The sequence below is a fragment of the Chroicocephalus ridibundus genome, chromosome 1, assembly GCF_963924245.1.
Source record: "Chroicocephalus ridibundus chromosome 1, bChrRid1.1, whole genome shotgun sequence".
NCBI classification, from domain to species: Eukaryota; Metazoa; Chordata; class Aves; order Charadriiformes; family Laridae; genus Chroicocephalus; species Chroicocephalus ridibundus.
In genome coordinates, this window is record NC_086284.1 from 52,827,517 (window position 1) to 52,840,106 (window position 12,590).

The window sequence follows — 12,590 nt, forward strand, 5'->3', positions numbered from 1 at the left end:
TAGAGGAAGCTCTCACACTTCCCCATAGCAAGTGGCATAGCTGGGGTCCATCTTAAGTACCAGTACATGAGTGCATGCAACCTGAGAAACATGACAGGAGTTCTGGATCGATACCGGCTTTTGGGAAGAACTGGCAAGGAAAACAAAAGTGGGAAGATGGTGCTGTATGCAAAGGAGCAGTACAAATGCACTGAGCTTTGCTAATCAATGGGTGATGGCTGTTTAAGAACTTACGGGCCAGGATCAGAGGGGAGACCAGAAAGGAAAACATGGCAGGCATCTGCTATGAAGAACCAAATTGAGAAGAATAAGTGGACAAAACCTTTCTTAAATAATAAGGAGAAGAATCACAGTCAGAAACTCTGGGTTACTTTAATCACCCTGTTATCTATTAGAAGGGCAGTTGTTAGTCACAGCCAGAACAAGCTAATGTCTATGCAGGACAAAGTGGGTCCAAACAAGATATAAGGCCTATGGTCCACTACTAGCAATGTAATTGGATATTTTAACTACTCTACTCATGGAAAAGGAAGAGATGGTTATAGATATGAAAGCTGACAGCAAACTTCACTGAAGCAACCGTGAGATGGTAGAATTCACAATCCTGAAAGAAGGAAGAAAAACAAGTAATAGAACAACAGCTCTGGATTCAGGAAAGCAGACTTGGTCTTGTTCAGGGAACTAGAAAGAGAGGCTGCTCTGAAGGGCAGAGATGCCAAGGCATGCTTGTTGAACTTAAGGGACCTGTTAATCTTCTCAAAGCTCAAAATTGTCCATTTTGGTGTACAGAAGCTTGAGCAAGCATTGCCAGAAAAGTTGAAAAGGACCTTCTGACTAAACAAAAATGCAAAAAGGTGGAAGCTATCCAGGAAGGTATCTAGCTGTCCTGGAAGAATATGGAAACACTGCCAAAGCATGCAGGGAATTAGGAAAGCTGAAACTCAGCTGGAGCTGAAATTACTGAGGAATCTGAAGGGCAACAAGAAGGACTCCGAGGGGTATACCAATAGCAAAAGAAATACTAAGGAAAATGTGGGGCTGCTTTTGAATGGGGTAAGTAATCTAATGACAAAGGACAAAGAAAAGGTAAGATACTTGATGCCTTATCATTGCTTTTAGGGTCTGTGCATGGATAGCCAATCCTGACTTGCAGCTATGCTAATAAGATAACCTGAGAAATTATGAAGTGTTACAAAAAGCAAGCTAGAATTTACCACCTGTGTCACAAATAACAGATAAGGATATGAAGTCAGCAAAATCAGGTCTCATTGTGAAAGGGCAAACAGCCAGCTGTGTATTTGAGTCAAGGTGGTATGGTAAAAGACAAGAACTGTTTGGGATGGGAGGGAGGAGGACGTTAATTTAAAGGGAAACAAATCATGGGATTGTGGCTGTTCTGGAGTACCTGTTGAACAGCCCTGCATCTTATAAACATGGAGAAGCAAAAAATTACAGGTTATTTTTTTTTGGGAGTGGCCTCCAGAGATTTCTATCCAATCCCCTGCTCAAAGCAGATCTAATCATATCAGGCTGCTCAGGGTAGTGTCCAGTTGAGTCTTGAACAACTCCAAGGATGCCCTTCACAACATCTATGGGCAACTTGCTCCAGTGTTTGACTACCCTCACAGTAGAGACAATAAATCCTTTGTTCTAACCATATGTCTGACTTACTTCCACAACCTGGGAAGACCTGTGGTGGTTTCTGTAGCACCAATAAGGGAACAGACAAAAGGGAAAAAATGGCCTTCCTATCAGTCTTTAATGTCTAACACTGCTGTGTGGTCTTCCTGGTGCCATGTACTTAGTAGTATGGGGAAGTGAAGTACTACTCATGGTAGATTAGGGTAGATTTCAGGACCACCTAAGTAAACTGGACATATAGAACTTCATAGGACAAGATAGTCTTCATCTGAGAGCACTAAGGGAGCTGATGCACTGGGTTTGGCTAGGATAGAGTTAATTTTCTTCATAGTGGCTTGTATGGGGCTATGTTTGGGATTTGTGACCAAACAGTGTTGATAACACACCCATGTTTTACTTATTGCTGAGCAGTGCTTACACAGCATCAAGGCCTTTTCTGCTTCTCACAACACCCCGCCAGTAAGTAGGCTGGGGATGCACAAGATGCTAAGGACACATCTGGGACAGCTGAATCCAGCTGTCCAAAGGGATATTCCATACCCATATGTCATGATCAGCAATAAAACCTGGAGGAAGAAGGATGAAGGAAGAATAGTTGGAGTTACGGTATTTGTCTTCCCAAGTAATTGTTATGTGTGATGGAGCCCCGCTTTCCTGGAATTAGCTAAACACCTGCCTGCTCATAGGCAGTAGTGAATGAATTCCTTGTTTTGCTTTGCTCATGCGTGCAGCTTTTGCTTTTGCTATTAAACTGTCTTTATTTCAACCTATGAGTTTTCTCACTTTTACCCTTCTGATTCTTTCCCCCATCCTGCTGCAGGGGAAAGAATGAGCAGCTGTATGGGGCTAAGCTGCCTACCGGGGCTAACCCACAACAGCTGACAACATTGTGAGTCTTCTCTCAAAACGGAAAAATTGAAATTTCACATCTATTTTCAAGGAAAAAAGGAAGGAAGATCTGGGGAATGAAATGATAATCAGCTTCACCTCATTACCCTGGAAGATTCTGAAGCAAATCCTGCTGTAAGTCATTTACACCTACATAAAGAAGGAGATTGTGAACAGCCAGCATGTATTTATGAAAACTGCTTTAGCAGCCTGGTGGTCTTCACTGGTGAGATGTCTGGCTGTGTGGGTGGGGGGAGAGCCATGTATGTAAATTACTTTGATTTTAGCAGTATTCTCACAGCCAGCCATAATATCTTTGCAGCCAAATATCCTGAAGTTCAACAACATTTGAAAAGGTTTATATTTAGGATGGAAAAATCCCATGCTCCAGTACAGGCTCAGCATTGCCAATTGGCTAGAGAGCAGGTTTCCAAATAATAACCTGGGAATCCTGGTGGGCAAGAAGTTAAACAGAAGCCAGCAGAGTAATCCCCATGGCTAAGAAGGCCAACAATAAACTGAGCTGCATTAGCAAGCACATAGGCAGCGGGTCAAAAAATGCTATTCCTTTCTACTGGGTATTGTGAAATTGCACCTGGAGTACTGTACGCAGTTTTGGACTTCCCTTTACAAGGAAGATACTCACAAACTGCTAAAATGATTTGGGGACAGGAGCACAATGTACAAGCAGCAGTTTTGCTGAGAACTTCTCCTTGGAGGTGCACAGTGAAAGCTCAAGAGGGAATGTACCCACTTTGCATTAAGAAAAAAATCTAATTAGATATAAGGAAAACAATCTTCATAGTATGCATAGCCAAGCATTAGCACAAGCTGCTTGGAGAGACTGTGTAATCTGCATCCTTGGAGATATTCAGAACTCGATGGGACAAGCCTTGAGAGAATAGATCTAACTCTTAAGCTAATTGCATTTTTGAACTTTTCCCAGGTTTGAGCAGGTGTTTGCCTCCTATTCCCTCCAGATATCCTACATAAATTTATTTGATTTTATGATTTTGAGATATCTTAGTCTTATGAATGAATTAGAAGTGAACATGAATGTGCGGGTTAGTATATTGCAGGTTTTCCCACAACAATAAAATTTTATTATAATTTGAAACCATTTGAAGTGATCTCAAGATCACATAAAACAGAAAAAAATGAGTCAAGGACCCAAAGCAAAGAATGACAGACATCGACAAGAAAATGAAGAGAATGCTTCAACAGTTTCAGAATTCATTTCTGTGTCCATTAGCCCTATAGTAAAAAGAAGAGCAATGGCCTAGATTTGCTAATCAGTGTAATAGTATGTCACAGCAAGGATTTACAGAAATAGGAACTGTAAGACAGACTGCAATGGCAGTGTGACACGTGGTGGCTATTGTGGTTTTAAGGTTAAATGAGACAGAAAGAGGAAACTCTTAAACATACTATTTCTGAATAATTAATTCAAATTTTTCTCATCAATTCTCAAAATGAAGAAACATTAAGAAAGTAATTTTTTTCTTATGTGTCCTAAAAGTTTATTAAGGAATATTGGATAGTTGCACCTATTATCAATGCTTTGGGAAAGTCTAAGCAAATGCATCTTAAGGCAATGTAACCATGAAAACCATGAAAAATACTAATGACAGGAATGAATTGAAGATAAAATTCAGAAATAATAAGTGATTGCATACGGTGTATTTTTTTATTATTATTTTTTTAATATTTCATATGAATGTTACAATCACAACGATAATCTTTCAATAACATTTGCATTCCCTCAGGATCCCAAACTTTGTCTATCTAATATAGGCAAAAAAATAATAATAAAAAAAATGCTTTCCTGTCCATCATAGTTGATGTTTATATGTAACTGAAAAAGAAAGATTAATGAGCCAATGTGCTTTTATCCAAGGAGCATAATTAGTCTGCTTTGCTGCCATGAATAATTAAGAGGGACATTTTAAAAGAAAACAATATGTTAAAGGCTAATTAAAGTTTTGGAACTTATGTGACAAGCCATATTATATGTCTTACTGTAAAACAATTTCAGAGCCAGGGTCACAGTTTTCTGAAGGCCTTGTTCTTTCTAATTGATACAATCTACAATACCTTTTTTTTAGCAGTATTTCTAACCAGAATTTTGAATGCTCTGTGTTTCTAAGTAAAAATGCAAATTCATTTCTACTTGTGTTTTAACATTTTTGTGCTACATTTGTGAAATATAGATAATTTCTTGAGCGATATAAAAATCTGGAACAAAATTGTATTTTAAGAAGGAATGAATGAGAAGACCTAATTTGCAAAGAATATTGCCAATAGCATTTGTATAGCGACAATTATGTGAATCTTTTTCATATTGCAGAGTCTGTGGATAACAAAAATTAAAACAATTTATTCGCATGGAAATTATTCAGGTCCATTTGGTACAATTTTTGTCATTTATACATGAATAATGATGTACACAAAATCTGTGCAAATATTACCTTTCTTCTTCTGTTTCATTTACAACAAACAAGTAGAGCTATTTCCTGAGCTATTTATAGTAGAAATACCATTATATTTTCCTCCTGGGTCAGTTTTAACCTGGTTAACTGTGGGAACGTATCAATATTTATGTAATTGCAGGAGAGGTGTCAGTGTCTTAGCAAGAACAAGTGACAATAGACTATGAGAACTCTAGGCCACCTTTTGTTGTCAGTGAGAGTTTACGCAGGTACATAATAGGATGGCAATAAATACTTGAAAAAAACTGTCATTTGGAGATGCCTGTTTCTGTCTACTGACTATAAAGTCTAGCTGACATAGATGAAATGCCTAATTTTTAGGCAAGTAAATTTAGTTGAGATGAATCCCATCTTTTGTGTCAATGATACCTATTTTTCAGGAAAATTAAAAATATGAACTGCTAAAAATGAAGCATGACAATTACCATATCCTGGGGTGCATTAAGCACAGTAGAGCTAACTGGTCAAAAGAAGTGATTGTCCCACTGTATTCAACATTGGTGTGGCCTCACCTTGAGTTCTGTGTGCTGTTTTGGGCTCCACAATATAAGAAACATATAAAAATATTAGAATGTGTCCAAAGTAGGGCAGCAAACATGGTGAGAGGACTAGAGGGTATGACATATGAGAAGCAGCTGAGGATACCAGGTTTGTTCAGCATAGAAAAGAGGAGACTGAGGGGAGACATTGCTGTCTACAACTTCCTCATGAGGGGGAGTGGAGAAGGAAGTGCTGATCTCTTCTCTCTGGTGTCTCGTCATAACAGGCAAGGGAATGGCTTAGAGCTATGTCAGGGAAAGTTCAGATTGGATATTAGTAAAAAGTTCTTCACTTGTGTGAAAAGGGTGGCCAAGCACTGGAACAAGCTCCCCAGCGAAGTGGTCATGTTTGCAAGCTTCTTGGTGTTCAGGAAGTGTTTGGACAGTGCTCTTAGATATATGGTTTAACTTTTAGGTTGCCCTGTGTGGAGTCAGGAGTTGGACTCAATGATCATCGGTTCTATGAATTATGTGACGTGTTTATAGAAAGCATTAATAGTGCCTAATAGGAACCTATTATGCCATTAAATACTGTCAAATTATACAGTCAAAAGAAACCATTTTGTCTTTCTAGAAAAAAAAAAAAACAATGTAAAAATTTGCTGATAATTTGAAAAAATCTGTTTCATGGGAAATGATCAGAAAAATAAGTCTTTATTTGATTTGGAACAAGAACAAATTTCGAAATGCCAGTTTTCAGTTAAATAAGAAGTAACATCTTGCACAGCTCCAGTGATATCTGTGTGTGAGATAAAGGCTAAGTGTAGACATTTAAAAATTTGATTTTTGGCAGTAAAGCAAATAGCATTTGAAACTATTCCAGTCTTTAAAGGCTTATTCATGATTATTGGCTACTCGAACATTTCTTAAGGTGTTTCAGGACACAGTTGCTTACATAAAACGGAGTTTTTAGTTTGAATTAAATTCTTAGTACCCACACAAACAATCACGGTAGTAAATACAGAGGATATATCCAATTAATATACATAGGGAGAAGGTTGATCTTACTGTCATCAATGAAAAAGGGAATCCAGAAAAATGGCAGGAACAAGTGAAGGAAACACTGGTGTGAGACAACTGAGCTATTCTGAGGATATTCTGAATTCTCAGTTTGAATGGTTAGAAACTGACAGCTTTCACAGCTGTGGGAGATAAAGGTGAAGTAAAACCATATTTGCCTCCCAGATGAGCTATCTGCATTTTAGGCCTTATGGAGACATAGTGAATTTTTCTAAGATGCTGACACACAAAAGTCCAACAGTGCTACAGTGGTGAATGTGTTTTGTACTGATTGAAAAACTAAACCACGTGAAAATTCCTATGAGACTAGATGTTTTATTTCAAGGTAGAGTAATTCATAGAAAAATATCTCAAAGATGTGCTGCTGAAGAACTAAAAAACAACCACTGGCGGATTTCGTCAATCTCCACTAAACCTTAAAATTAAAACCCAAAACAAACTAAACAAAAAAAACCCTCCTATGATGAAGTCCTAGTAGCTGTTCTGACAAATTTCCATTTAGATCATTTTATGTACAGCTTAACTTAACTTGGTTAGTGTCTTGGACTGTTGTCCTTTTATACCTCTTTCATTAAACAGAGCTCTGCTTTCATGTTTTCATCTCTCCTTCATATTATCATATAAGTGCATAGTTATACAAAGAAATCTGGTAAAATAAATCAAATTTATTACTATGTCCTTCAGTTACTTTTCCACTGGTACACAATGCTCTCTTCATAGCGTTACTGTGCTGTCATTTCACTCCATAACTGACTGGAGCAGAGAACTCTATCATTCTAGCAAACTAGTAAAGACTAGGAGTCCCACAGGAAGTCTGATTTTTGTTTCACTGCTGAATTACATTATATTTAAAGAATATCTTTCATAAAGGGACAGAAAAAATCCCATCCTTTGCATTTCAAGGTGACATAAAGTTTCTGAAAGGGATTACCACACAACTTCTCTCACCCCCTCCCACCAAGTGTTGTTTGACACCTCTGGCTGAAATCCATTTTCAAAAGGATTTACCAGGTTTTCCATTATACAAAGACAGCTTCCAGAGATGCCCAAGTTCCTCATCCCTTAACCAGTCTTGCATTATAAAGGCAGAAGGACAGCACAGAGATGTGTTTTGACTATATATCATAGAATCATAGAATCATAGAATTGTCAGTGTTGGAAGGGACCTTAAAGATCATGTAGTTCCAAACGCCCTGCCACGGCAAGGGTCATCTCCCACTAGATCAGGCTGCTCAGAGCCCCATCCAGCCTGGCCTTAAAAACTTCCAGGGATGGGGCTTCCACCACCTCTTTGGACAACCTGTTCCAGTGTCTCACTACACCCTCATGGTGAAGAACTTCTTCCTAACATCCAGTCTGAATCATCCCATCTCTAGTTTTAATCCATTCCCTCTAGTCCTATTATTACCTGACACCCTAAAAAGTCCTTCACCAGCTTTCTTATAGGCCCCCTTAAGATACTGGTAGGCCACAATAAGGTCTCCTCGGGGCCTTCTTTTCTCCAGACTGAACAACCCCAACTCCCTCAGTCTGTCCTCATAGAAGAAGTGCTCCAGCCCTCTGATCATCCTTGTGGCCCTTCTCTGGACACATTCCACCACATCCATATCTTTCTTGTAGTAGAGGCTCCAGAATTGAACGCAGTACTCCAGGTGGGGTCTCACGAGAGTGGAGTAGAGGGGGAGAATCACCTCCCTCCACCTGCTGGCCACGCTTCTCCCGATACAGCCCAGGATACAATTGGTTTTCTGGGCTGCGTGTGCACACTGACGGCTCATGTTGAGCCTCTCGTCCACCAGCACCCCCAGGTCCTTTTCTTCAGGGCCGCTCTCAAGCCAGTCACTGCCAAGCCTATATCGGTGCTTGGGATTGCCCCGACCCAGATGGAGGACCTTGTACTTGGTCTTGTTGAACTTCATGAGGTTGGCGTGGGCCCAGCTCTCCAGCCTGTCAAGGTCCCTCTGGATGGCATCTCTTCCCTGTGGCGTGTCAGCCACCCCACACAGCTTGGTGTCGTTGGCAAACTTGCTGAGGGTGCACTCCATATGCCACTGTCCATGTCGCTGATGAAGATGTTAAACAAGACCGGTCCCCGTACTGATCCTTGAGGGACTCCACTTGTCACTGGCCTCCACTTGGATATGGACCCATTGACAGCCACTCTGGGTGCAGCCATCAAGACAGTTCTTTATCCACTGAATTGTCAGTCCATCAAAGCCATATTTTATCAGCTTGGAGACCAGGATGTCATGCGGGACAGTGTCAAAGGCTTTGCTCAGGTCCAGGTAAATGATGTCACTTGCTCTCCCCTTGTCTATTGATATTGTGACCTTTTCACAGAAGGCCACCAGGTTTGTCAGGCACGATTTGCCCTTGGTGAAGCTGTGTTGATTGTACCCAATCACCTCTTCATTATTCTTCTGCCTTACCCTCTGTTTCCATATATTTTTCTAAAACGAGGTCTTACAAAGCATTTCTTTTCCCCTATTTTCCTCTTGTTGTTTTCTGTCCTTTACCTACTCATCCTCTTGATTATTTTCTTTCTTTTTCATCCTTTTGTGTTCTCCTTGCACTGTTTACTAGAAACAGGGACTATGTAATGATCTGAATTTCAAGTATGCAGTCTTCTACTAAACAGCAACGTTTAAGGCTCAGGATTTTGTGAAAATTTATGTTCCAGCATGAGTAACAAATCAAGCCTAGACTATATTGTGTCCATATTTGAAACGTGTGTATTCAAATTGAGCTCTCATTTGCAATTCACTATTAAGGCTACTCTGAGTCTTTTACATTACTTAGTAAGTCTCCTGGCAAAAAGTGGGGCAATAATAATTTAAGACTCTTGAGGACCTAAACACAATTGTAGGCTTCTCCAACTCTTTCTAAAAAACTTTATTTATTTTTTTAATTAGGCTTCCTGTTTTTCTGTGATTTGGCCACTTTCAAACTCTGTTGAAAGATATAATTCTTCTATTACCTTTTTTGGGCTTCCTTTCTCCCTTTTGCCAAATTGCTTTGTTTGGTTTTTCTCTGTCCTTTATTTTTCTTCCTTCTATTTTCTACTGAGCAACCTATAAACTAGCCACTGAAATACTCTTAACAAAAGGCATAACTTTTAAGTCAAAAGAAAAAAAACGATTCACAAATATTACAAAGAAATGGACAAAGATATATATATGATTTATAGGTGCACGTTAAAAACTTGTAAGCCTGTCTGATCCTAAAATGAACAATGTACCTGAAAATAAGATCAATTCACTTGTGAGAGATCAATGCAAGGACTTCAAGAACCTGGTCATTGAAAGCATGCCTCAAGGAAGTAATTCTTGAGTTGTTACAAAATAGAAAACAATGAATACCAATTCTCTTTGACAGAAAACTTCTAAAAGCAGAGAATTAAAACTCACTTGATGAAAATGGAATTTGTATTGTCATAGTAAAAATTCAGATTAGATTATTTACAATATAGAACAGATACATAGTAGAAGGAAAATTTAAGACACTTATAACTGTTTTCCTATTCTTTAGGCAACTGGAAGATGAGATCAACTGATAAGTGTCTATGACAATCAGAAAAGCTGAGTTCATCTAAAGTGTAAAATGGACTGTATGTTGAGGAACAATGTACGATGTATACCACCAGATGAAGGTTGGTCATAATTCAGCTTAACAGCAAGGTAAGACCACTGCTTATTTCATCTGTGCTTTTTTCCTTATGTTCCCACATGCATACAGATCGTGTATAGGCATCTTAAAAACTATAGCTGCAATTGTTTTTCTCTCTCATTTTTGTACACACAGGACATTTCCACTGTAAACTGCCTAAAATTCTCTCTCTAGTCTCTCTCGGGTTTTCGTTTCTTTTTCCATGTATCTTGTATTGATCTGGGTCTGAGCATTTGTCATGTATTATTAACTTCCTCAAAATCTGATAAAATTCCTTCTTGGTCCTTAATTTGAGCATCAGTCATTCTTTCATTTCCTTTGCCCTTTCCTTCCTTAAACATTTAGTTGATACTGCCTTGCCATTTTATCAGATTCTTTCTTTTCCAGTCACTCCTGTATGAATTCCCCTTGTGTTTGTCACAATGACTGGTATTGCTTGTGCAGTAGACCATCACTTCACTCAGAACAAGACGTTTGATCTGAACGAAAAGCACAAGGGAAAAAGGAAGTTTAGATAGTCATATGTATGTGAATTGTGAACTCTAACACATTCAGAATTGCTTAAAAGATGTCTGCACTTTGTTAGGAAGTTCATATTCCTTGGCATGCTCTCCTGCACCATTTGTTGCCTTAGCAGTGTCTTGGCTCAGAGCCTTTTGCATTACCTGCTGATGCTGCAGGCTCTTTTTACTCAGAACAGTGGTCTGAACTCCTTAGTACACATCAGATATGAGAAGTTATGAGCATCTCTGAATAAAGATAAAATAATTTTTGCAAATGTATTTGAAATATTAATTAGATAAAGGTGTCTCCAAGGCATGAAAAAAATAATTAAAAATGGCAGTCATAACCAAAAACATACCAGAAGTTATCTTCATCTTGAATCCATTCAAATTAAAAAAAAAGAACACCCAAAGTAGTTTATTTTACTATGAAGACTCCACTGACCTGGCTGGCAGGTTAAACTCTCATTTCAACTTTGGGCTGAATTAAGTGTCTTTGAATTGACTGAAGCCTCTTTGTCCCCTTAAAACTCCAGCAGCTTCAGGATAGATTCTGGCAAGTTTGCCAGGCTCTAAACTTTCTATCAAAGCACATCTGGCTTGGCTGGTAAAATAAATTCTTGATTGCAATGTATTTGAAGTACTTGGCTTGAAGTAGTTCCCCAGACTTTAAATATCAGTCTGCCTGAAACACTACCAAGATGATCTTAACTACAGCCTTTTCCCTTAGCAATATGTTCTCTCTCAGCAATATGTTTCTAATTTATTCTTGTCACCTTCAAAATCATTGCTACATTGCCTGATACTAATTTACATTGAGTCTTCCCTTCTGGTTTTGAAGTCATCTCTACCACTCACCTCAGTTCTCCACTTGGAGTAGTAGTTCAGTTTGTTTTGTAGATAACTGCTTTTGCATTCTCTTACTGGAATTTAATGGTAATATGCTTCACCAGTCATCTTCAACATTTTTTTTTCTTTTAACAGGCACCACTTTGAGAAAATAAAAGATTTTAGTCTCCTGAGATAACTCAAACGTCTTATCCACTCTCCCTCAGTTCCATTGCCCGATTCTGCCTACAGGACAGAAAACTGAGAACAGTTGTTGCTTCCCAGCCCTACCAGACTCATCCTCTTCATGCCCATCTGGGAAAAAAAAAGCAAAAACTATCTGTCTACACCACTAGTAATCCTGAGAATTTCCTTAATGGCTTTGCACACAAAGAACTACTGAAGATGAAAGACCACGAAGTATATAAACAGGATCTTTCCTGATAAGGCCTAAAACCGTGTTGGTTTGTTGTTTTGTTTTTTTTTTTCCCCACAGTAGAAGTTAAAGGAACAATGGAATCAAAGGCTTAATTTTAAAATTAAATTCTCTAGATAGCTTCAAATGGAGCTACCAGTGGTAATAGATGATGAAGTCCTTACTAATGATTCAACTCAAGAGCACATGAAGAGGAAACTCTAACAGAAGCTAGCATTTGAACTTAAACCACATCATTTTAGTTAGCCTGGGAACATCCCTATCCAGCAGTTAATCTAAAGTGTCTCACCTCTCAAAAGAAGAGTTGAACAGAGTAATAGGAGAGAGTGCATTACCTCATATTGTCTAAATATAGCATGCAAAAAGATTATATGGAGGATCTTTGCTGTGGAGAAGTTGATGTAGGTGTTATTTCAATTTAACTCGCATCACCGTGAGAGAACAGATAAAAAATATGTGACTGATTACTACTCTGAAAGAGAGTCAGGCTTCTGAACATGTGAATCATGAAAAGGACACCAGATAGTGAAGGAGAACAGAAGAAATACAAACTATATATTTAACACTATATATAGACATA

The 12,590-nt window shown here is 38.6% G+C and overlaps 1 long non-coding RNA gene across 1 annotated transcript; it reads left to right on the top strand.

Moving 5' to 3' along the window:
* Nucleotides 1-1,448: 1,448 nt before the first annotated feature.
* On the top strand, nucleotides 1,449-12,272 carry LOC134516208 (uncharacterized). The gene is made up of 3 exons (XR_010071258.1): nucleotides 1,449-2,664; nucleotides 10,106-10,254; nucleotides 11,731-12,272. It is a non-coding gene; the product is annotated as an uncharacterized LOC134516208 (long non-coding RNA).
* The last annotated feature ends 318 nt before the right edge of the window (nucleotides 12,273-12,590 follow it).